The 26814-nt window shown below is 44.5% G+C and overlaps 1 long non-coding RNA gene across 1 annotated transcript in view; it reads right to left on the reverse strand.

The window, feature by feature from the left end:
• LOC120040348 overlaps positions 1–25735 on the reverse strand; it is a 47544-nt gene extending 21809 nt beyond the window's left edge. The window contains exon 1 of the long non-coding RNA XR_005475624.1: positions 25247–25735. This is a non-coding gene — a long non-coding RNA (uncharacterized LOC120040348). The remainder of the gene's footprint in view (positions 1–25246) is intronic.
• Positions 25736–26814: the final 1079 nt, after the last annotated feature.

Below are 26814 nucleotides of genomic sequence, written 5' to 3' on the forward strand. Positions count from 1 at the left end.
CCTTACCCAAGTCCACAACAAAAACATCACCATAATATTTGCACAAACTCTTCTGAACGGTTTTGTTTAAGAAGCATGCGGATGCCTTTAAATAGACCATGACAACAGGACGCAAAATAAAAGGTGCAGAATCAGGTAGAGTTTTATTATAGGCTAGGTAATACAACATTAAAGTTGACAAAAAAAGACTGACAAAACAAGCAAAACACAGGAAGGGTTCAAAATCTAAAAAGATATATACCTTCGTCTACTAGTATCAACAATATATTCTCTAATTCCATGCATAGGCTTCATTCCAAACCAAACACAAGGTGCTGGACGACCCCCTGTGCACGGTAAATACTGGCAAGCATTCACATGCGCACTACAACACACAGCTAATCACGGACCGGCCGATGTAAGTGAGGCAAAACAAACAAACTTGAAAATGAAAAGTGATTAAATGAAGAAAAAAAAGTCGTAAGTCTTTGCCAATGAGCTCTTAAACATCACAGAGGATCAAATAGCTGATATATTTCATCTTTATTTTAACAGGGGGTCATGTCTCTTTCAAAGATATATACACTACACATCAACACATGTTCTTATTACACACCATATCTACCTAGATACAGTAAGAGGTTACTGGCTAGCTAGGGGACATTACAGACAATATTACACACCATATCTACCTAGATGCAGTAAGAGGTTACTGGCTAGCTAGGGGACATTACAGACAATATTACACACCATATCTACCTAGATGCAGTAAGAGGTTACTGGCTAGCTAGGGGACATTACAGACAATATTACACACCATATCTACCTAGATACAGTAAGAGGTTACTGACTAGCTAGGGGACATTAGACAATATTACACACCATATCTACCTAGATACAGTAAGAGGTTACTGGCTAGCTAGGGGACATTACAGACAATATTACACATCATATCTACCTAGATACAGTAAGAGGTTACTGGCTAGCTAGGGGACATTACAGACAATATTACACACCATATCTACCTAGATACAGTAAGAGGTTACTGGCTAGCTAGGGGACATTACAGACAATATTACACATCATATCTACCTAGATACAGTAAGAGGTTACTGGCTTACCTAGATACAGTAAGAGGTTACTGACTAGCTAGGGGACATTAGACAATATTACACACCATATCTACCTAGATACAGTAAGAGGTTACTGGCTAGCTAGGGGACATTACAGACAATATTACACATCATATCTACCTAGATACAGTAAGAGGTTACTGGCTAGCTAGGGGACATTACAGACAATATTACACACCATATCTACCTAGATACAGTAAGAGGTTACTGGCTAGCTAGGGGACATTACAGACAATATTATACGCCATATCTACCTAGATACAGTAAGAGGTTACTGGCTAGCTAGGGGACATTACAGACAATATTATACACCATATCTACCTAGATACAGTAAGAGGTTACTGGCTAGCTAGGGGACATTACAGACAATATTACACACCATATCCCAGACTGAACTCAAGACCAGTGATGTTGAAAGGCTTGCTATAAATAGCAGACCACTTTGCTTTTTACTTCCCTCACCTCTATTTCTCCCTGTTGTCTGTACTTAAAGCAGAGGTCAGGTTAAAGCAGGAGGCTCTGTCGGTCTCTACTCCTGCAGGCTATCAAGACAAAATTGAGTCACAGCATTTCTATTCACTTGAGAGAGATGATTCTATGATCGTTCTACCTGCTATGATGATTCTACTAAATACATTGGATAAGTTTATACATTTAAAAGTCAAGACTCAACCAATAAATATAATGAATTACAATGTTAGTTTTCTTATCCCAACCCCACCCAAGAGTGATGTTAGTTTTCCCTTCTATAAACATCACACCTGTGGGACAAGTACAGGATGGCAACAACAACTGCCCAAGTTACACTAGGAACGCACAATTCCTCCATCAGTGCTCAGGCTGTCCGCAATAGGCTGAGAGAAGCTGGACTGAGCACTTGTAGGCCTGTTGTAAGGCAGGTCCTCATCAGACATCACCGGCAACAACGTCGCCTATGGGCACAAACCCACTGTCGCTGGACCAGACAGGACTGGCAAAAAGTGCTCTTCACTGACGAGTCGCAGTTTTGTCTCACCAAGGGCGATGGTCGGATTCGCGTTTATCGTCGACAGAATGAGCGTTACACCGAGGCCTGTACTCTGGAGTGGGATCGATTTGGAGGTGGAGGGTCCGTCATGGTCTGGAACTGTGTGTCACAGCATCATCGGACTGAGCTTGTTGTCATTGCAGGCAATCTCAACGCTGTGCGTTACAGGGAAGACATCCTCCTCCCTCATGCGGTACCCTTCCTGCAGACTCATCCTGACATGACCCTCCAGCATGACAATGCCACCAGCCATACTGCTTGTTCTGTGTGTGATTTCCTGCAAGACAGGATTGTCAGTGTTCTGCCATGGCCAGCAATTGAGTCCGGATCTCAATCCCATTGAGCACGTCTGAGACCTGTTGGATCGGAGGGTGAGGGCTAGGGCCATTCACCCCAGAAATGTCCGGGAACTTGCAGGAGCCTTGGTGGAAGAGTGGGGTAACATCTCACAGCAAGAACTGGCAAATATGGTGCAGTCCATGAGGAGTAGATGCACTAGCAGTACTTAATGCAGCTGGTGGCCACACCAGATACTGACCGTTACACTTTTGATTTTGACCCCCCCTTTGTTCAGGGACACATTCAATTTCTGTTAGTCACGTGTCTGTGGAACTTGTTCAGTTTATGTCTCAGTTGTTGAATCTTATGTTTATACAAATATTTACACGTTAAGTTTGCTGAAAATAAACACAGTTAACTTCTTTGGGGTAGGGGGCAGTATTTTCACGTCCGGATGAAAAGCATGCCCAGAGTAAACGGCCTGCTACAAAGCCATAAAAGCTAGAATATGCATATTATTTGGATAGAAAACACTCCGAAGTTTCTAAAACTGTTCGAATGATATCTGTGAGTATAACAGAACTCATCAGGCAGGCAAAAACCTGAGAAAAATCCAACCAGGAAGTGAGAAATCTGAGGTTGGCCGATTTTCAACTCAGCTCCGATTGAAGATACAGTGGAATATTGGTAATGTTGCACTTCCTAAGGCTTCCACTAGATGTCAACAGTCGTTAGAACCTTGTCTGATGCCTCTACTGTTTAGTGGGGCCGAAGGAGAGAGGAATGAGTCAGGTCTGCAATGAAGTGACCATGCGCATTCACGTGAGAGCGAGCTCTGTTCCATCGCTATTCTGAAGACACAGGAATACTCCGGTTGGAACATTATTGAAGAATTATGTTAAAAACATCCTAAAGATTGATTCAATACTTAGTTTGTCATGTTTTTACGGACTGTAATATAACTTTTTTAATTTTTCGTCCGTACTTTGCGCTGGACCTGCCCGCGCGTCGTGAGTTTGGAAAGTGTACTGAACGCTAGAACAACAAGGAGGAATTTGGACATAAATTATGGACATTATCGAACAAAAACAAACATTTATTGTGGAACTGGGATTCCTGGGAGTGCATTCTGATGAAGATCATCAAAGGTAAGTGAATGTTTATATTGTTACTTCTGACTTCTGTTGACTGCATAATATGGAGGCTATATTTGTGTCTTGATTGGGCTCTGAACGCCGACTCAGACTATTGCATGGTTTGCTTTTTTCGTAAAGCTTTTTTGAAATCTGACACAGCGGTTGCATTAAGGAGAAGTGCATCTAAAATTCCATGCATAACAGTTGTATCTTTTAGCAATGTTTATTATGAGTATTCCTGTAAATTGATGTGGCTCTCTGCAAAATCAAAGGATGTTTTGTGACTTCTGAACGTAAGGCACCAATGTAAACTCAGATTTTTGGATATAAATATGAACTTAACCTAACAAAACATACATGTATTGTGTAACATGAAGTCCTATGAGTGTCATCTGATGAAGATCATCAAAGGTTAGTGATTAATTTTATCTATATTTTTGCTTTTTGTGAATCCTCTCTTTGGCTGGTAAAATGGCTGTGTTATTCTGTGAATAGGCACTCACCTAACATAATCATTTGGTTTGCTTTCGTCGTAAAGCTTTTTTGAAATCGAACACTGTGGCTGGATTTATAACAAGTGTATCTTTAAAATGGTGTAAAATACATGTATGTTTGAGGAATTTTAATTATGGGATTTCTGTTGTTTTGAATATGGCGCCCTGCACTTTCACTGGCTGTTGACGAGGTGGGACGCTAACGTCTCACGTACCCTAGAGAGGTTAACAGTGAGAGGACATTTCTTATTTTGCTGAGTTTATATGCAGTAGAAAAGGCTGTGCCGTTACTTGTCACTATTTTTTGCTGTAAATTCAGCTGCTAAACCTGAACAAAGGGTCAACTGAGGTCATCATACAGGTGTGTATGTGAAAGCAGATCTCACACACACACACACACAAACACACACACACACTGCCCCCAGCAACAGATGACTGAAAGCCCTTAAAACTACCACTAAAGGCTCTTGCCATTGTAATGTGACCTCTACAAAGCATGCAATATTATTCTACCTCTCACATGTCATGTGATATGACGCAACAACCCCAGAAACCAGGGCATACTACAATCAGATGAAGCGCCTGAGCGTTGGGAATGAACACACCATTCATAATACATTACACAACTAACATACTGGACAACACAAGGTAGTTGGAGGGCTTTCAATACCATTCACATTCAAATCCTACTGAATATTTATGACCTCTTCAAGACTATTTGGTTATAGAGCCATCAATCGAACTGTGACCAATAAAAGCACAGCTCTTTGATGTAGAGGTCTGACATCCAGGATCCACACATGAGTGATGGGTGGGTCATATTGGCACTGTGCATATTCACTGTGTTCCTATAGCAGATGTCTGAGAAGCTCGCCTGGCACTGATAGAACTGTGTGGTGGCTTAGGTTACTGACCTGATAGAACTGTGGAGTCAGCGTGGTGGCTTAGGTTACTGACCTGATAGAACTGTGGAGTCAGTGTGGTGGCTAAGGTTACTGACCTGATAGAACTGTGGAGTCAGTGTGGTGGCTAAGGTTACTGACCTGATAGAACTGTGGAGTCAGTGTGGTGGCTAAGGTTACTGACCTGATAGAACTGTGGAGTCAGTGTGGTGGCTAAGGTTACTGACCTGATAGAACTGTGGAGTCAGTGTGGTGGCTAAGGTTACTGACCTGGTGCCAGACAAGAGAACAACCTAAGAGACCTCTGGATAGATCCCCATGACAACACCAATTACAGGAGAGATGATCTGCCCACGTGAACACTTCTCTCTCTCTCACACACACACACACACACACACACACACACACGTCAAGTCTATTTGCCACATGCACAGGATAAAAATGGTACACAGTACAATGAAATGCTTACTTGCAGGTTCACTCTCAACAATGCTGCATAATAAGGAATTATATAAAATCAGTAAATTGACCAGAAATATAAATACAGGGAGACACTCATTTACAGGAGGATATTTACACGTGCCGGGGAAGGAGAACAGACACACACCTTGGTTGGAGGGCGATGTAGTGTAGCAACTGTCCCCAATGGCACTCTATTCCCCATGTAGTACATAGTAGTGCAGGTAGGGCCCACAGGGTTCTGGTCAAATGTAGTGCACGACGTAGTGAATAGGGTGCTATCTGGGATACACACTCTGTGGGCCAGACAGCCTGTACCCCTCCCCTCATCAGCAGCCACACTGAGCCCGGGCAGCGAGCCTCCACATGGGGAAAGCCGAGCCAAGCGCACACTGATCACATCACCATCGTATCATCAGCCTGTAGGCTAGAGGGCCGTGAGCTCAGAGGGCCGGTGCTGCTGTGCCAGACATTACTGCTACTGCTGTTCCTGCTGCTGCTATAGCTGTCTATACATACTGAATACACACACACACACGTGTTTGAGCGCAGCAGCGATACCGCCAGAGATGCACAGCAGCATGATCCTACAGCTGACTCTTTAGTGTAAACGTCATCAACAAAACACAGCCACCCACACACACACAGGGGGAAAGGTCTGCTCTACTCAATAAATCAATATTCAACTCAATGCCCTGTTTTCATGTGGTGATGATGCCTCATCTACTCCCTCTAAAACACATTGTCCCAGTCCATTACCTTTATGACAGCCTGGACAACCCCAGGGACATTACACAGATGGATGGCCAAGCCTGGCACTTTAAACAGACCTCTCTGTCAGTTACTCTGACTCACTGACTCTCAGTACATGGGTCAGGCAGCTTGGATCACAGACTCAAGGTCAGGATTGTTATCAAGAGTGCAGAGAGAGAGCGAGAGCGAGATCAGTGCAGGAATTCTCTCAGAAATAGTGTGTTCCACACCATGCTGTTTCTTTAGAGAAAGGATTTGTTCCAGTCTGATGGTTCTGGAACATCAGCACACACACAATAACTCACCAACAGGAGACACAGCCCATAAACTACACTGTGACTTCACTTCTCTGTGTTACACAAACAAACTGCTCCACATTAGCATTCCCTAGAAGTTCCATTGACCAGCCCGGCACCACTTAGCGATAGCTGAAAAGCACATTGGGAGTTGCAAGGCCGTACTTTATTGATTGTTAGCCTCAGGGCACACTTAGTAACACAAGTAGGGACGCACGATATATCGGTGAACATATCGGAATCGGACGATATTAGCAAAAATGCCAACATCGGTATCCGCCCGATGTCTAGTTTAACGCCGATGTTGAAAACTGATGTCAAAGCTGCAGTGCATACCTACAGTTGAAGTCGGAAGTTTACATACACTTATGTTGGTTTTTCAACCACTCCACAAATGTCTTGTTAAGAAACTATAGTTTTGGCAAGTCGGTTAGAACATCTACTTTGTGCATGACACAAGTAATTTGTCCAACAATTGTTTACAGACAGATTATTTCACTTAATCACAATTCCAGTGGGTCAGAAGTTTACATACACTAAATTGACTGTGCCTCTAAACAGCTTGGAATATTCCAGAAAAGGATGTCATGGCTTTAGAAGCTTCTGATAGGCTACTTGACATCATTTGAGTCAATTAGAGGTGTACCTGTGGATGTATTTCAAGGCCTACCTTCAAACTTAGTGCCTCTGATTGACATCAAGGGAAAATCAAAAGAAATCAGCCAAGACTTCAGGAAAAAATTGGAGACCTCCACAAGTCTGGTTCATCCTTGGGAGCAATTTCCACGTTCATCTGTACAAACAATTGTACGCAAGTATAAACACCATGGGACCACGCAGCCATCATACCGCTCAGGAAGGAGACGCGTTCTGTCTCCTAGAGATGAACGTACTTTGGTGCGAAAAGTGCAAATCAATCCCAGAACAACAGCAAAGGACCTGTAAAGATGCTGGAGGAAACAGGTAGAAAAGTATCTATATCCACAGTAAAAAGAGTCCTATATCGACATAACCTGAAAGGCCGCTCAGCAAGGAAGAAGTCACTGCTCCAAAACTGCCATAAAAAAGCCAGACTAAGGTTTGCAACTGCACATGGGGACAAATATAGTACTTTTTTGGAGGAATGTCCTCTGGTCTGATGAAACAAAAATAGAACGGTTTGGCCATAATGACCATTATGTTTGGAGGAAAAAGGGGGAGCCGAAGAACACTATCCCAACCGTGAAGCACGGGAGTGGCAGCATCATGTTGTGGGGGTGCTTTGCTGCAGGAGGGACTGGTACACAAAATAGATGGCATAGTGAGGAAGGAAAAAGATGTGGATATATTGAAGCAACATCTCAAGACATCAGTCAGGAAGTTAAAGCTTGGTCGCAAATGGGTCTTCCAAATGGACAATGACCCCAAGCATACTTCCAAAGTTGTGGCAAAATGGCTTAAGGACAACAAAGTCAAGGTATTGGAGTGGCCATCACAAAGCCCTAACCTCAATCCTATAGAAGATTTGTGGGCAGAACTGAAAAAGCGTGTGCGAGCAAGGAGGCCTACAAACCTGACTTAGGTTACACCAGCTCTGTCAAGAGGAATGGGCCAAAATTCACCCAACTTATTGTGGGAAGCTTGTGAAAGGCTACCCGAAACGTTTGACCCAAGTTAAACAATTGAAAGGCAATGCTGCCAAATACTAATTGAGTGTATGTAAACTTCTGACCCACTGGGAATGTGATAAAGTAAATAAAACCTGAAATAAATAATTCTCGACTATTATTCTGACATTTCACATTCTTAAAATAAAGTAGTGATCCTAACTGCCCTAAAACAGGGAATTTTTACTAAGATTAAATGTCAAGAATTGTGAACAACGGAGTTTAAATGTATTTGGCTAAGGTGTATGTAAACTTCCGACTTCAACTGTGTCACGATCGTCAAAGGGACTGAGAGAGGACCAAGGCGCAGCGCGTGGAAAGTACATCTTCTATTTATTTAAAGAAGGAAAAAAACAAAACAAACCAACAAAACAGACGACCGTGAAGCTATACAAACATAAGTGCTGACACAAAACACTTCGACATAGACAATTCCCCACAAACAGCTAAAGCCTATGGTTGCCTTAAATATGGCTCCCAATCAGAGACAACAATAACCAGCTGTCTCTAATTGAGACCCAATTCAGGCAACCATAGACTTTCCTAGATACCTACACTCAACCATAGACACAGCTAGACTTCTATACTAAACATAAACCCAACTACTCTAATAAACCCCCTAAACCTTACAACCACCCTAGACACTACAAAAAACACATACATTCCCCATGTCACACCCTGACCTAACTAAAATAATTAAGAAAACAAAGAATACTAAGGCCAGGGCGTGACATAACCCCCCCCTTAAGGTGCAAACTCCGGGCGCACCAGCACATAGTCTAGGGGAGGGTCTGGGTGGGCGTCCGTCCACGGCGGCGGCTCCGGCACTGGTCGTGGTCCCCACCCCACCATAGTCACTACCCGCTTACGTAGCCTCCTCCAAATGGCCACCCTCCACATTAACCCCACTGGATTAAGGGACAGCACCGGACTAAGGGGCAGCACCGGACTAAGGGGCAGCACCGGACTAAGGGGCAGCACCGGACTAAGGGGCAGCACCGGACTAAGGGGCAGCACCGGACTAAGGGGCAGCACCGGACTAAGGGGCAGCACCGGACTAAGGGGCAGCACCAGGATAAGGGGCAGCACCAGGATAAGGGGCAGCACCAGGATAAGGGGCAGCACCAGGATAAGGGGCAGCACCAGGATAAGGGGCAGCACCAGGATAAGGGGCAGCACCAGGATAAGGGGCAGCACCAGGATAAGGGGCAGCACCAGGATAAGGGGCAGCTCCGGACTGAGGGACGGCAGCTCCGGACTGAGGGACGGATCCTGGCTGGATGACTGCTCTGGCGGATCTTGGCTGGACGGCTCTGGCGGATCCTGGCTGGACGGCTCATGGCTGGCTGACGGATCTGGCTGGCTGACGGATCTGGCTGCTCATGGCTGGCTGACGGATCTGGCTGCTCATGGCTGGCTGACGGATCTGGCTGCTCATGGCTGGCTGACGGATCTGGCTGCTCATGGCTGGCTGACGGATCTGGCTGCTCATGGCTGGCTGACGGATCTGGCTGCTCATGGCTGGCTGACGGCTCTGGACGCTCATGGCTGGTTGGCGGCTCTGGCAGATCCTGTCTGGTTGGCGGCTCTGGCAGATCCTGTCTGGTTGGCGGCTCTGGCAGATCCTGTCTGGTTGGCGGCTCTGGCAGATCCTGTCTGGTTGGCGGCTCTGGCAGATCCTGACTGACGAATGGCTCTAGCGGCTCCTGACTGACTAACGGCTCTGACGGCTCGGGACAGACGGGCGGCTCTGACGGCTCGGGACAGACGGGCGGCTCTGACGGCTCGGGACAGACGGATGGCTCAGACGGCGCTGGGGAGACGGATGGCTCAGACGGCGCTGGGGAGACGGATGGCTCAGACGGCGCTGGGGAGACGGATGGCTCAGACGGCGCTGGGGAGACGGATGGCTCAGACGGCGCTGGGGAGACGGATGGCTCAGATGGCGCTGAGGAGACGGATGGCTCAGATGGCGCTGCGGAGACGGATGGCTCAGACTGATCCTGTCTGGCGGAAGGCTTTGGCTGCTCCTGTCTGGCGGAAGGCTCTAGCGGCTCCTGTCTGGCGGAAGGCTCTAGCGGCTCCAGTCTGGCGGAAGGCTCTGTAGGCTCATGGCAGACGGGCGGCTTTGCAGGCTCATGGCAGACGGGCAGTTCATGCGGCGCTTGGCAGACGGACAGTTCAGGCGCCGTTGGGCAGACGGCAGACTCTGGCCGGCTGAGACGCACTGTAGACCTGGTGCGTGGTGCCGGAACTGGAGGCACCGGGCTAAGGACACGCACCTTCATGCTAGTGCGGGGAGCAGGGACAGGGCACACTGGACTCTCAAAGCGTACTATTTGCCTGGTGCGTGGTACCGGCACTGGTGGCACCGGGCTGAGGGCACGCACATCAGGACGAGTACGGGGAGAAGGAACAGTGTGTACAGGGCTCTGGAGACGCACAGGTGGCTTAGTGCGTGGTGCCGGAACTGGAGGCACTGGGCTGGAGACACGCACCATAGGAAAAGTGCGTGGAGGAGGAACAGGGCTCTGAAAACGCACTGGAAGCCTGGTGCGTGGTGTAGGCACTGGTGGTACTGGGCTGGGGCGGGGAGGTAGCGCCGGAAATACCGGACCGTGCAAGCGTACTGGCTCCCTTGAGCATTGAGCCTGCCCAACCTTACCTGGTTGAATGCTCCCCGTCGCCCGACCAGTGCGGGGAGGTGGAATAACCCGCACCGGGCTATGTAGGCGAACCGGGGACACCATGCGTAAGGCTGGTGCCATGTAAGCCGGCCCGAGGAGACGTACTGGTGGCCAGATATGTAGGGCCGGCTTCATGACATCCGGCTCAACGCTCAATCTAGCCCTACCAGTGCGGGGAGGTGGAATAACCCGCACCGGGCTATGCACACGTACAGGAGACACCGTGCGCTCTACTGCGTAACACGGTGTCCGCCCGTACTCCCGCTCTCCACGGTTAGCCTGGGAAGTGGGCGCAGGTCTCCTACCTGCCCTCGGCCCACTACCTCTTAGCCCCCCCCCCCCAAGAAATGTTTGGGTAGTACTCACGGGCTTTTCGGGCTTCCGTGCTAGACGCGTCCCCTCATAACGCCGGTTCCTCTCTCCGGTTTCCTCCGCTCTCCGAGCTGCCTCCAGCTGTTCCCATGGGAGGCGATCCTTACCAGCCAGAATCTCCTCCCATGTGTAGCAACCCTTTCCGTCCAAAATATCCTCCCATGTCCATTCCTCCTTCTTGCGCTGTCCCTTACTCCCGTTACACCGCTGCTTGATCTTTTGTTGGTGGGGAATTCTGTCACGATCGTCAAAGGGACTGAGAGAGGACCAAGGCGCAGCGCGTGGAAAGTACATCTTCTATTTATTTAAAGAAGGAAAAAAACAAAACAAACCAACAAAACAGACGACCGTGAAGCTATACAAACATAAGTGCTGACACAAAACACTTCGACATAGACAATTCCCCACAAACAGCTAAAGCCTATGGTTGCCTTAAATATGGCTCCCAATCAGAGACAACAATAACCAGCTGTCTCTAATTGAGACCCAATTCAGGCAACCATAGACTTTCCTAGATACCTACACTCAACCATAGACACAGCTAGACTTCTATACTAAACATAAACCCAACTACTCTAATAAACCCCCTAAACCTTACAACCACCCTAGACACTACAAAAAACACATACATTCCCCATGTCACACCCTGACCTAACTAAAATAATTAAGAAAACAAAGAATACTAAGGCCAGGGCGTGACAAACTGTATATAACGTAGGTACATGACGTAATGACGCCACGTAAAATGTTGCGCTACACGTGCAACACAGCATTCCTAACCTAGCCCACAATGTCTGCTGTGTGGATCGAGCAGTCAACAAGTCGAACAGTCATTTGAAAGAGTAAGAAAATTTCAGCGAGACAACTCAAAGGCGAAATCCATTAAAGCCAAGATAATTGAATTCATTGCCCTTGACAATCAACCGTTCTCTGTCGTGGGTGATGTTGGCTTTCACCGACTGGTCGAGCACCGGTACACACTACCTATTTTTCAGATGTTGCCTTACCGGAGTTGCACACAGTTATTAGCGCCACTGCTATTAGCTTCATGACATACATACTATGGAATGCCGTTTGGGTCTTTGCGTGTCAAAAAAGATAGTCGCACTGTCAAAGCTGTACAAAAAAGTCTGCAAACAAGCAAACACTGGCCACGAACGATGTGTTTACAATACCACGTTGGTAATAAAGCATAATTTGTTCCACCTCAACTTCTGGGGTAGCTAGCTTTAGCTTGGTACCTAGCTAGCACCAATACAACCAGCCTGAAAACAATGACCAGTAGAAAATGCAGTCATTTTCATTACTCTTAACAATGATTTAGGAATCATTGTGACTAAGTATTAGCTAGGTTGCCACTTGTTCACCTATTGAAATTGAACTTCAGTCATTGAAAATAAATAGCTAGCTAAAGTTATAAGCAGCCAGGTAGCTTCATCTGGCTAGTGAGGTTCAACCAGACCAGGTTGTGTTGTGAAGCTAGCAACATAAGGATTAGGCACAATAGTGGAATTTGCGCATTGCCTTCAAAATAAAAGTATGACATTGACAGTGATGCAAATGAATAAAAACAGTAGAATTATGCTATACTTTTATTTTGATAGCTAACCGCAAAGTCCACTATTGTGGCTAATCCTTATTGTGGCTAGCTTCACATAGATGGGTCCGACCACCATTAATCAAATAAGAACTGTCTTATAAATTATGGTTGTTTTAGATGACACCAAGCTATATAGTTAACTAGCTAACTATAGCTACTGAAACAGATGTCGTTTTGCCATGTTTTTGTGGAAGAACATTGTTTACATTCATGAGCTAGCTAGCTTTTTAAAAATGTATTTATGACCAGCACTGTAGGTGCGCGAGACAACTTTACCAGCATCATAGCATACGTATTGATGAATCGTTGTGACATATGAAATACGAGTGAGAGTGTAATCTATGTGTAATAACTACGTAAAAAAATGTATGAACGCATTAAATTATTATGTGACGTGCAGTCATATTCAGATCCTGATTGGTTATGACACGTCAAATAGTGTTATTTGACACGTATCTTTATTGACACGCAAAGACCCAAACGACATTCCATAGAAATCCTGGTTGAGAATGAAACGACTGAAGAAATGAACAACGAAACACAGCAAGTAAGTGAAATAAATAGCTTTTGATTGTTTTACTGGTAACGGAGACATACGTAAATGAAAAACTTTTTTTGGGGGGGGGGGGGGGGGTCAGTGTGGTGTGTGTAACCTTTATTTAACTAGGCAAGTCAGTTAAGAACAAATTATTATTTACAATGACGGTCTACCCCGGCCAAACCCAGACAACGCTGGGCCAATTGTGCTGCCGCTCTCTGAGATTCCCAATCACGGCCGGATGTGATAGAGCCCGGATTCGAACCAGGGACTGTAGTGACACCTCTTGCACTGAGATGCTGTGCCTTAGACCGCTGCGTTCATGTGTGTGTGTTAACTATTTAACTGTACTAGCATGCTTAAAAGGCCGCAAAATTTTTCAATATCAGTTATCGGTATCGGTTTTTTTGGCAAGGAAAATATGAGATATCGGCCAAAAATGTAATTTCGGTGCATCACTAAACACAAGAGTGACACCTAGTGAGAGAGGTGACATGTAGTGCTGCTGGTGAGTAACTAGGGATGTGTCCCAAATGGCACCCTATTCCCTATATAGGGCACTGGTCAAAAGTAGTGCACTACATAGGGAACAGGGTGCCATTTGGGATATAGCCGATGTCTGTAACCTGTTCCCTATGCTGAACTCTGGCCTGAAGTTTTTGAGATATCAGCGGTAGAACTGAAACCCAAGAAGAGACAGGCCTCAGTCACTCCGATACCCCACTGACTCTGGAACATTCCCCTCTAAACACCTGAGATAACAGGTGAGGTTCAGGGCCCATGTCATGTGTCAGGTCATAATGACTCCTGGGTCTCCTCCAAGGCAGCATCACATTCTAATACCTATAGCTGCTGCTGACAAAGCTGCATGTACTGCATTAGGCCCAGCGGACAGCTGACAGGTAAATGTTTCAGTATATGGAGGAAGAACGGCACATGAGATATTCTTATTTGCTTTCTGACACAGGCACACCATACCTACGTGTTGTTTTGAGAACAGGAGAGGTCTAAACTGAGTGGGACGAGGGGAAGTTCATCATCCATTCATTCATCGTCTCATAATCCACAATGTTTCATCTTCTCATCTTATGAAAACAACCCACAGCACACAGACTCCAGAGTGACTCAGTCCTCTGTTTATATATGTGGCCTCAGCAGCTAAAAATAGACATTCATCTGTAAAGTAAATGCCATCCACAGGTAATTATTATTATAATAGAGGGTGCTTTCCAATGGAAGACAAGCAAGCATATATTACGTGTTTCCATTTAATTGTTACTACTATGTAACACTAATGAAGCTTATAATATACATTTTGTAAAGTAGACATAATCATGGGCCATTTTTGCCTTCCCTTTGCCAGTTCAGTTAAATCCTGGTACTTTTCATATGGCTAAATAAAGAGGTTCCTAATGATGGCAGACACATCACCTGAGGCCATTGCTCAAGATCCACATCGCTGTGTCTAAATAGTGAAAACAAAAAAGGGTCCAATATCTTTACATTACAGAGTAAACAAAACAACAGATTATCTGGCCCAGTCCATTCTAATCCTGATGGGGCAAGCATGCATCCTAAATGACACCTCATTCCCTACATAGTGCACTACTTATGACCAGGGCATGGAACCACCTCACTCCCTACATAGTGCACTACTTATGACCAGGGCATGGTACCACCTCACTCCCTACATAGTGCGCTACTTATGACCAGGGCATGGTACCACCTCACTCCCTACATAGTGCACTACTTATGACCAGGGCATGGTACTATTTGGGATGTAAACTAGAGGTCGACCGATTAATCGGAATGGCCGATTAATTAGGGCCAATTTCAAGTTTTCATAACAATCGTAATCGGCATTTTGGACACCGATCATGGCCGATTACAATGCACTCCACGAGGAGACTGCATGGCAGGCGGACTACCTGTTATGTGAGTGCAGCAAGGAGCCAAGGTAAGGTGCTAGCTAGCATTAAACGTATCTTATAAAAAACAATCAATCTTAACATAATCATTAGTTAACTACACATGGTTGATGATATTACTAGTTTATCTAGCTTGTCCTGCGTTGCATATAATCGATGCGGTGCCTGTTAATTTATCATTGAATCATAGCCTACTTCGCCAAACGGGTGATTTAACAAGCGCATTCGCAAAAAAAAGCACTGTCGTTGCACCAATGTGTACCTAACCATAAACATCAACGCCTTTCTTAAAATCAATACACAAGTATATATTTTTAAACCTGCATATTTAGTTGATATGGCCTGCTAACATGAATTTCTTTTAACTAGGGAAATTGAGTTCACTTCTCTTGCGTTCTGTGCAACAGAGTCAGGGTATATGCAGCAGTTTGGGCCGCCTGGCTCGTTGCGAACGGTGTGAATACTATTTCTTCATAACAAAGACAGCCAACTTCGCCAAACGGGGGATGATTTAACAAAAGCACATTTGCGAAAAAAGCACAATCGTTGCACGAATGTACCTAACCATAAACATCAATGCCTTTCTTAAAATCAATACACAGATGTATATATTTTTTCAAACCTGCATATTTAGTTAAAAGAAATCCAGGTTAGCAGGCAATATTAAACTAGGGAAATTGTGTCACTTCTCTTGCATTCATTGCACGCAGAGTCAGGGTATATGCAACAGTTTGGGCCGCCTGGCTCGTTTGCGAACTAATTTGCCAGAATTTTACGTAATTATGACAACATTGAAGGTTGTGCAATGTAACAGGAATATTTAGACTTATGGACGCCACCCGTTAGATAAAATACGGAACGGTTCCGTATTTCACTGAAAGAATAAACATTGTGTTTTCGAAATGATAGTTCCCGGATTTGACCATATTAATGACCTAAGGCTCGTATTTCTGTGTGTTATGTTATAATTAAGTCTATGATTTGATATTGGACAGAGCAGTCTGACTGCTGACTGGTAGGCAGCAGCAGGCTCGTAAGCATTCATTCAAACAGCACTTTCGTGCATTTGCCAGCAGCTCTTCGCTGTGCTTCAAGCATTGAGCTGTTTATGACTTCAAGCCTATCAACTCCCGAGATTAGGCTGGTGTAACAGATGTGAAATGGCTAGCTAGTTAGCGGGGTGCGCTAATAGCGTTTCAATCGGTGACGTCACTCGCTCTGAGACCTTGAAGTAGTTGTTCCCCTTGCTCTGCAAGGGCCGTGGCTTTTGTGGAGCGATGGGTAACGATGCTTCGAGGGTGGCTGTTGTTGAAGTGTTCCGGGTTCGGGGCGAGGGACGGAAGCTATACCGTTACACTGGCAATACTAAAGTGCCTATAAGAACATCCAATAGTCAAAGGTACAGTGGGGAGAACAAGTATTTGATACACTGCCGATTTTGCAGGTTTTCCTACTTACAAAGCATGTGAGGTCTGTCATTTTTATCATAGGTACACTGCAACTGTGAGAGACGGAATCTAAAACAAAAATCACATTGTATGATTTTTAAGTAAATAATTTGCATTTTATTGCATGACATAAGTATTTGATCACCTACCAACCAGTAAGAATTCCAGCTCGCACAGACCTGTTAGTTTTTCTTTAAGAAGCCCTCCTGTTCTCCACTCATTACCTGTATTAACTGCACCTGTTTGAACTCGTTACCTGTATAAAAGACACCTGTCCACACACTCAATCAAACAGACTCCAACCTCTCCACAATGGCCAAGACCAGAGAGCTGTGTAAGGACATCAGGGATAAAATTGTAGACCTGCACAAGGCTGGGATGGGCTACAGGACAATAGGCAAGCAACTTGGTGAGAAGGCAACAACTGTTGGCGCAATTATTAGAAAATGGAAGAAGTTCAAGATGACGGTCAATCACCCTCAGTCTGGGGCTCCATGCAAGATCTCACCTCGTGGGGCATCAATGATCATGAGGAAGGTGAGGGATCAGCCCAGAACTACACGGCAGGACCTGGTCAATGACCTGAAGAGAGCTGGGACCACAGTCTCAAAGAAAACCATTAGTAACACACTACGCCGTCATGGATTAAAATCCTGCAGCGCACGCAAGGTCCCCCTGCTCAAGCCAGCGCATGTCCAGGCCCGTCTGAAGTTTGCCAATGACCATCTGGATGATCCAGAGGAGGAATGGGAGAAGGTCATGTTATCCTGCGCATATGTTCTGAGCAAGGAACTTAAACATTAGCTTTTTTACATGGCACATATTGCACTTTTACTTTCTTCTCCAACACTTTGTTTTTGCATTATTTAAACCAAATTGAACAGGTTTCATTGTTTATTTCAGGCTAAATTGATTTTATTGATGCATTATATTAAGTTTTTTAAAAAGTGTTGATTCAGTATTGTTGTAATTGTCATTATTACAAATAAATCAATAAATTAAAATAACTTTTTTTTTTTAAATCAACAACAACAAAAAAATCGTCCAATTAAATCGGTATCGGCTTTTTTTTGGTCCTCCAATAATCGGTATCGGCATTGAAAAATCATAATCGGTCGACCTCGAATGTAAACCCAAGCCCAATCACCATTTAAACCTAAAGTTAAGACCTGGGCGGGGTTTGCAGTTTTGGGACTTTTTCTATTGGTTCATTAAGTCAGGAAAGCTCTAATAGACACAGATAAAGTATTTCTTTTTAAATTTCAAGTATTTGCCCAGGGCTTTGCACCACGCCAACCCAGGGCATCGCACCACGCCAACCCAGGGCTTCGCACCACGCCAACCCAGGGCTTCGCACCACGCCAACCCAGGGCTTCGCACCATGCCCAGCCTACCCTTTCATGTGGTGTAAAAGACTATAAAACATAACTAGATACAGCAGCTGAATAATCATGCACTTTTTAGCTCAACCAGTCAATGACGGTGATTGAACTAGAACACAGAAGTGTCTAAACCCTCACCCATAAGGTTCCTGGGCTATGACCCATGACAGAATGCTGCTCACACCATGACACACCAACATGACTGGAGGAGGATATACATTCTGAGAGCAGCAGACAGTGGCTAGTAAAACATTGACAAGACAACACAGAAAATGTAACCGTGCCAACAGAAGGAGAATGAGATTCTATTTCTATGACAGTGCCTACGCATGGAGTGATCTAGTCCAGACAGACGGCTGATGTAGACACAGCAAACATCACAGAGATACATCTAAAGGTGAAATGAAGTAGCGTTGTCACAATACCAGTATCGCTATACTACGATACCAGATTTTCCATGGCAAAAAAGAAAACACGGATTAGACTAAACTCTATGGTCTGATAAAACCCTACTTTATGTAAACTTGTGGATGCTATAGCTTGCAAAATAAACAAATGTGACAACATCATGCTGTTTGTTTCTAACATTAGGACAGTTTTCTCAAGAAATTAAATCCGCTTCAAGCTTTGTTTCCTTGCCACAATACTTGTGAGTATGGTGTTACTGGTATGGTGACAACCCTAAAATGAAGGTCCGGGAGACAAAGGATTCCCAGGGGTTGTATTGTGTGTTATGACCTTAAGGAGTCATATGATAACCATCTCCCATCTGCTGCTGAGTGGTTACACCCTGCCCCCATGCCAGACACTCCCTAGCCATAACATCAATACAAATCCATAGACAGAGCTTCTCAGAAAGGACTCGTGATCACAAAAGATATTCCCTTTCAACCCTCTCAATTCATTCATTGCACTGTGGACCAGCGTTGGGCTCAATTCTAATTTAAGGCAGTCATTTCAGTGATTTGAATTTTTAAAAACACACATTTAAAAACTTTCCACATAAATAGCTTCTCCTTTTCAACTTATCGAGGTAATTACAATTAGATGCCCCTTTCTCAATCATTGAATTGTAATTTCAGTTTAATTCCTGAATTAATTTAATTTGAGCCCAACCCTGCTGTGGACTCAAAGACCCAGCAGGCTATTTCATGGAGGAGTTACCTTGAGGACACTGTCAGGTGTTGCTTTAAGTCATGCTGCAAAGTCTCCTAGTGATTCTGAATGAATCTGATTGTGTCAGTTATACAGGATACTGCCGGTTTCCTTTTATCCAAATGTTGAATAGACATGCAGACAAATTCATTCATTCAGGGAAGGGAATAATAACATACTACTCTGGAGTAATAAAAACAATTACACTGATGTTATTTGGCAGGTCATAAATCAACTAGGAACAATTCATTGCATGTGGGTCAGGTTGCGGGGAAAAATCTGTCCCGATGTCGGATATCGGGTGGGGCTAGGAATTGATGTGGCCGGCGTGGGGCGGGTGCAGCTCCAAAAAAACTGACCCATGCAGGACACTACCTGCAGCCAACCAGGTCCTGAGTTCACTGTAGGGGAAACTCTCCAAAGTGTCACGAGGGCATTGTGTTTTATCTAAACAAGGTTCACGACACACTAGAGAACAGCTCAACAGTCACAACCACTGTGATTATTCTTTGACCCTGCTGGTCATCTTTGAACGTCTTGAAGAACTATCTGGCCTTAATGGCCATGTACTGTTATAATCTCTACCCAGCACAGCCAGAAGAGAACTGGCCACCCCCCATAGCCTGGTTCCTCTCTAGGTTTCTTCCTAGGTTCCTGCCTTTCTAGGGAGTTTTTCCTAGCCACCGTGCTTCATCATGTGCTTCTACATCTGCATTGCTGTTTGGGGTTTTAGGCTGGGTTTCTGTACAGCACTTTGTGACATCAGCTGATGTAAAAAGGGATTTATAAATACATTTGATTAGAACACACAACACATTGTGGCAACGTTATTGACCTCTTCTGATACCACTTGTGTTTGTCTTACATGACTAAATGTCAACCGGTCCTCAAATGAGACAGACACTGGCAACTAGAACGATAGAAAATAATGAGTTCCTAAAATGATCCTCTCAACATTTTCAATGCACTCCGAGACCTTACTGGTCCCATATCTGATAGAACCATAGTCAGAGAAGTTGGCTGAATATAAAAGCACATCTAGAACAAGGCTTCCCTAAGACCATTCCAGTAATAAACACCAGTACATCTAGAACAAGGCTTCCCTGAGACCATTCCAGTAATAAACACCAGCACATCTAGAACAAGGCTTCCCTGAGACCATTCCAGTAATAAACACCAGCACATCTAGAACAAGGCTTCCCTGAGACCATTCCAGTAATAAACACCAGCACATCTAGAACAAGGCTTCCCTGAGACCATTCCAGTAATAAACACCAGCACATCTAGAACAAGGCTTCCCTGAGACCATTCCAGTAATAAACACAAGTTATCTTGATTAACGAAATTGTAAGGTATTTTGTCAGTGATGTATTTTTCCTTATATGTCGGACACCAGCAAGACTAGCTGTCACCATTGACGTAGGCTAATGGGGATCCCAACAAACCAATAACAAAATAAAAGAACTTGGAAGACATTCACATGGTAAATGATCTGCATACATACCAGAGGTCTCTGTCTGAACCAGACTACGAACATAACAGCCTTTCAGTGTAATGACCTCCCTCTACCAGGACTACAGCACCACCTGAGGTCAGCACAATCTACTCAATGTACTGTCACGTCTAGAGTAGGCCTAAATCCAATCATGTATTCCACTGACCCTCATTGGAAACAAACAAACACATGCTGACCCATAGTCAGACACTCAAACAATCAACTGCTTTTCCTACTAGCACCTGGGCAGTGTTCCAAATAGCACTCTATTCCCTATATAGTGCACTACTTTTGACCAGAGCACTATGGGCATTATATAGGGAATAGGGTGCCATTTGGGACGCAGACCTGATATGAGGAAAAACAACCTCAACAGGGACACAGGTCTGACCTGATGACAAAGTAGCCTACTTATATCACCAGAAAAACGACGCATTCAACTAGACACCATTAGCCTGCCTGACTATTAATAGCTAGCTGAATGACAAATGACCATACCTAGTTTCTTTAATGGGGTTTTCTCCGCCAGCTCATTCCGAGGTGTCACACTTTCCACAGGAACTCTGGTCTGCTCTCTCTCTCTCATTATATTTCAGGGCACGTCTCCAAAGTAATGCAACTCTTTCTTAAAAGCTCCCCTGAAACTAACTGAACAAAGGAGAGAACAACGGGAGTGGAGGCATTATGGGATCAACTCAGAGGCCTGCTTCTGCTGACTGCCTCAGTCACACACAGAGGAACACTTTCTGAGGAAAGGTGGTGGGATGGTGTGTTCCTTTATCTGTGGCTGTGTAGAGTCTTACAGTTAAACTGCTCATTCTGCTATGATTAATAATCACTTTGTGTCCCCCACTTGTCCCTCTACCTTGTTTGCCATGGAATAAATGTTGCGATGAATCTGTCATATACAAGTGGGGGGAAGAGGTCAACTAGAAATTATACCTGCTCATTCTAATTGCACCCTCTGACAGTGTTCTGCTGCCAGCAGCCAACTACTAGGACACTGGGCCTACATTTCCCAACAACTAGAGGAAAAGGGTTCTCCCTCCTGTTCAAGCAGTTAGCTGTGTGTTGAGCAATATTTGAAGCTGCTGTCTGTAGCTGTGATTGGGTAGAAAGACAGAAAGTGGGATGCCCATTGCCCCAAAAAAACAAAAGCTTTATTTACAAAGGAGAGGCCAAAGAATGGAGCTGAGCTCAGAGCCCCAGCATGCCTCATTCTAGCAGGAGACTCAGTCACACTATAGTGAGGCAGGCAGTTAATCTGGACTTGCTGAAAGGAGGAGTCTCCATGTCTTTCTGCCATGGCTAACGCTAGCTGGTGTGCCTCAGGATATCAACTATAAACTATCAACAAATCATGCATATATATTTCAAATGTGAATGCTTGTGAGATTAGACAGATGATGTGAACTCATTTGATTAAAAAAAAAACTTCAACTGTAGACTTCAACTGTAGAAAAAACTTTAGTTGAATAATTCATTCATCCCTAGTATAAATGTTAGTCATCTGGAGGGGTTGCCTTGCTTCAATTCTTTGAATGATGAAACTGCCTCTCAGCATGTTGCACAACTGGTGAAAAAGAGGAACGGGATATTGATGTTATTAGACAAAATGGAGAGATGTAGTGCCTGATTGACTGCAGAAATAGATATGAACTGTAAAGGCCCAGTAAGTGTTGGTTACGTAGGCAGTAGACCTTCAACTAGTAAAACATGCTTCATAATTACTGCATGTAAGAATAGAGAGAAGTGACTGCAAGAGTGGATCCTCTTATTTTCATCAGTCCATTAGCCATGTCTATGCCGCAGCTGTAGGCAAGTTAGAATAGGATAGGACAAACAAATCTAGCCTAACACATTTGCATTAGCAGGATTGGACTGGACATACAGACACAACATGAACCACCTAATTATAGTGAGTGATACTCGCTGCCATAAATAGGAGCAGCGAGAGTTAGAGGTGAAAGAGAGAGAGAAGAGGTTAGGGAGAGGGGTTAGGAGAGAGAGAGATGAGGTTAGGGGAGAGAGAGAGAGAGAAGAGTTTAGGGGAGAGAGAGAGAGAGAGAGAGAGAGGTTAGGGGAGAGGGGTTAGGAGAGAGGGGGGGTTATGGGTGAGTGAGGTTAGGGGTGAGCGAGAGAGTGAGGTTAGGGGTGAGCGAGAGAGTGAGGTTAGGGGTGAGCGAGAGAGTGAGGTTAGGGGTGAGCGAGAGAGTGAGGTTAGGGGTGAGAGAGAGTGAGGTTAGGGGTGAAAGATAGAGGGATGAGGAGCTAGAGAGAGATGAGGGGAGCGTTCCTCTGCCCAGGTGTTGCTGAAGCATACCAGATCTAACAATGCCTGGATAGGCATCAGTTTACCACATCATATGCTATAGCAATCTGGTGCCCAACGGCACAGTCGATGATGTGACACGCAACCATTGGTTGATGCACGCAACGTCTGAGCAGGGGAACACGACCAAGCTCTCCAGGCGTTCAGGCCAAAACACACGTGCAGAAGAGCAGAGAAGAAGAAATCACTCATGCATTAAGAGGATAAGAAAATGCAAGAGACCGTAATAAGGCCAGTCGCTTTTCCCAGAGATTGTGAAATGAGTAGGAAAGCAATGGACCCATGTGTCCCTCAAAAGTCTCTCCGCACTAAATCACAGTGGGATCAACGAACTATGTCCAAGAACAATATATAACCCCAGTCCTAATGCTCAGCTGTATGGTTGGTTATACAACCCTTCATCTCTGTCTGCTGCAGGGAATGGGATGGCACAATTATTGAGCTGCTCGGATGCAATCTGTTAAAACACAGGGATTATAAATCACGCATGGATGGCATGGCCCCGGTTGATCCTGACTGACTGACACGCGCACACACGCACGCGCACACACACACCAAGACCCATTGTCACAGCAGCAGTAGAGTATAGGCTGCTTTCACTTTCAGACACCAGGGGGATTTAGTATGGGCACCTATGTGACACGTGTTTCACACAGCTGGTTTGTGCCACACTCAGCAGCACAATGGTCAATAGGGCATGATTAGGATTATGACACACATGATTGTTTGAACTTAATGTGGCCTTGAATATTGGATGTGCCACCGTATCAGATGGAAATACCACCACAGACCTGTGTGTGTGTGGTTGAGTAGTTGAGAGCAGCCTCAATAGCAAAGCATGAACGTCTGGCATGGTACCAATAGGGCATGATTATGACACACATGACTATGTTTGAACTAGTGCATTTAATGTGGCCTTGAATATTGGATCTCAAAGTGCCAGTGTATCAGATAGAAACGATGTGTGTGTGTGTGTGTGTGTGTAGTTGAGAACAGCTAAGAGCAAATCAAAATAAAATGTTATTTGTCACATGTGACGAATTCAACAGGTGTAGGTAGACCTTACCGTGAAATGCTTACTTACAAGCCCTTAACTCTAATTCTTGAACTGCATTGTTGGTTAAGAAAACATTTACTAAATAAACTCAAGTAAAAAAATAAAATAAGAAGTAACAATAAAATAAGAATAAGGAGTTAGTTGAGGTAATTTGTACATGTAGGTAGGGGTAAAGTGACTATGCATAGATAATAAACAGCGAGTAGCAGCAGTGTACAAACAAAGGGGGAGGGGTGTAAATAGTCCAGGTGGCCTCAGTATCTCTGCTATTAAAGTCTGGGATGGTGGCCTATGCTTCTGGTCAAACATAGCCAGCAATGTGGAAAGCTTGCACATCTGGAGACATGAAAGGAACAAAGTTAACCAACATGTGTTAGGCTATGCAGCGGGTTAAGATCCATTACCTCACTGCTCATATAATGGAAATAAAAGGAAGGTGTCATTGTGATACAAACTAATAGGGAATTTGTTATGGAGTATGTTTCCAGGCAGATCATGTGCCTTCTCGATTGCTTCATTTATAGTCCATCGTGGCCCTCAAGAAGAAGACTCCCAGTCCACCAGCCACTGCATGAAAAACTGACCAAATATACCTTGAAGACAGCAAGCCATTAGGCCTAAGTGTTTGGTTCAGTTTAACGTTAAGAAAGCTTGAATGTAATCGGATCACAATCTGCTTTGTATAAAAAAGCTTATTAAACCCTGCCTCTAGACACACGGCTTCGATTTTGCATCTGGATTTAAGGAGGGAGAGAAATGGAATCAGAATGTCACATCACATTCTACTAATCCAGATCCCGGGGCACTCTCGTGCACAAAGTAACCTGTCAAAATGTCGGTCAGTGAGCTATTTATTTTATTTCACCTTTATTAAACCAGGTAGGCTAGTTGAGAACAAGTTCTCATTTACAACTGCGACCTGGCCAAGATAAAGCAAAGCAGTTTGACACATACAACAACACAGAGTTACACATGGAATAAACAAACATACAGTCAATAATACAGTAGAAAGTCTACATACAGTGTGTGCAAATGAGGTAGGGGTGTAACACATATATGCTACATAATAATCAGTATTTATTTATTACATTGACACAATGTTTCCAATTGTAGGCAGTCGATACGCAATGAACTGTGATGACACTTACCACGTGAATAGCGGCAAAGAATCCGAATTATTTCAGTTCGTAGTGCCGAATCAACTGTTCCCTTTCTGTGTGTGGCCTCAATTCATTCAGTCGCCAATTGTATTCCGTAATGGAGACCACCCGCTTTTCTAAAATATTGTCCATGGAACTGTTGGTCTGTTTTGTAGAGAAAAATACTAAATAGCACAAAAAGTAAAAGTGCATGAACAACCAAAGAAACGTACAAAAATACCTTCGCCGTCGCTTACATTTGGGGAGAAAACTTCTGAAGCAAATGTAGCCTATGGATGAAAGAAAAGTAGCGCCGGCAGAATGCTATGTTTCGTTTTCTTGGTTCGTTCAGCATCAGCGTTTAGCTTACACTGTCTCAGAGAAGCCTCCAAGTTATGGCGAAAAAATAATAAGAGTGCAGTACTATAACACAGAATCGGATTCGAGTAGATTTCATGACGTTGAAATGTTGTAGAGAAAGCCGGGTGTGAGTGTGTCCAAAATCCACGCGGATCGCTACCGGTGTCACATTCCACTTGAACGCATCGAACATGATGACATCCCTCTCCTCACAGCTGGAGGGTGCTATAGCTCTTGAAAACCCGTATTATCTGTAGGGGTTTTCATCAGTTAGCTTCGCACATTGTTGGATGTGTGTGAACTACAATTCCCGACACTGTGCTTTAACGTTTAGAAGCATCAATAATCATCACTTGCAAAACGTTTTTCAAAACATATGCTCCTTATCTTTCATATCAGTGAGAAATAATATTTCAAATAAAAACGATACACTTAGCCTACTGCACAGATCCATAAGCTGTGTGTGTGCCAGTTGACGAACTACACTTTCTCCACAGTTCCATTTACACACAGTTGTTAGGAAGACACGCTAGATAACTAATTAGCATAGGTGGCTGACATGGAGATATGGTTGTGTGGAAACACTATGTTTTGGGACACTGTAAAGTCCATAGAGAATAAGAGCACCTCCTCCCAGCTGCCCACTGCACTGAGGATAGGAAACATTGTCACCACCGATAAATCTACGATAATCGATCACTTCAGTAAGCATTTTTCTACGGCTGGCCATGCTTTCCACCTGGCTACCTCTACCCCGGCCAATATCTCAGCACCCCCTGCAGCAACTTGCCCAAGGCCCCCCTTCTCCTACACCCAAATCCAGACAGCTGATGTTCTGAAAGAGCTGCAAAATCTGGATCTCTAGACATCAGCTGGGCTAGACAATCTGGACCCTCTCTTTCTAAAATGATCTGCCGAAATTGTTGCAACCGCTATTACTAGCCTGTTCAACCTCTCTTTCGTGTTGTTTGAGATCCCCAAAGATTGGAAAGCACTCTAGACCCAACTGTTATAGACCTATATCCATCCTGCCCTGCCTTTCTAAAATCTTCAAAAGCCAAGATCACCGACCATTTCGAATCTCACCGTACCTTCTCCACTATGCAATCTGGGTTCTGAGCTGGTCATGGGTGCACCTCAGCCACGCTCAAGGTCCTAAACGATATCCTAATCGCCATCGATAAAACCTCTGGCAGTCTCTATGGGGGTGCCACAGG

This window comes from Salvelinus namaycush, unplaced genomic scaffold (genome assembly GCF_016432855.1).
Source record: "Salvelinus namaycush isolate Seneca unplaced genomic scaffold, SaNama_1.0 Scaffold343, whole genome shotgun sequence".
In the NCBI taxonomy this organism is placed as follows: domain Eukaryota; kingdom Metazoa; phylum Chordata; class Actinopteri; order Salmoniformes; family Salmonidae; genus Salvelinus; species Salvelinus namaycush.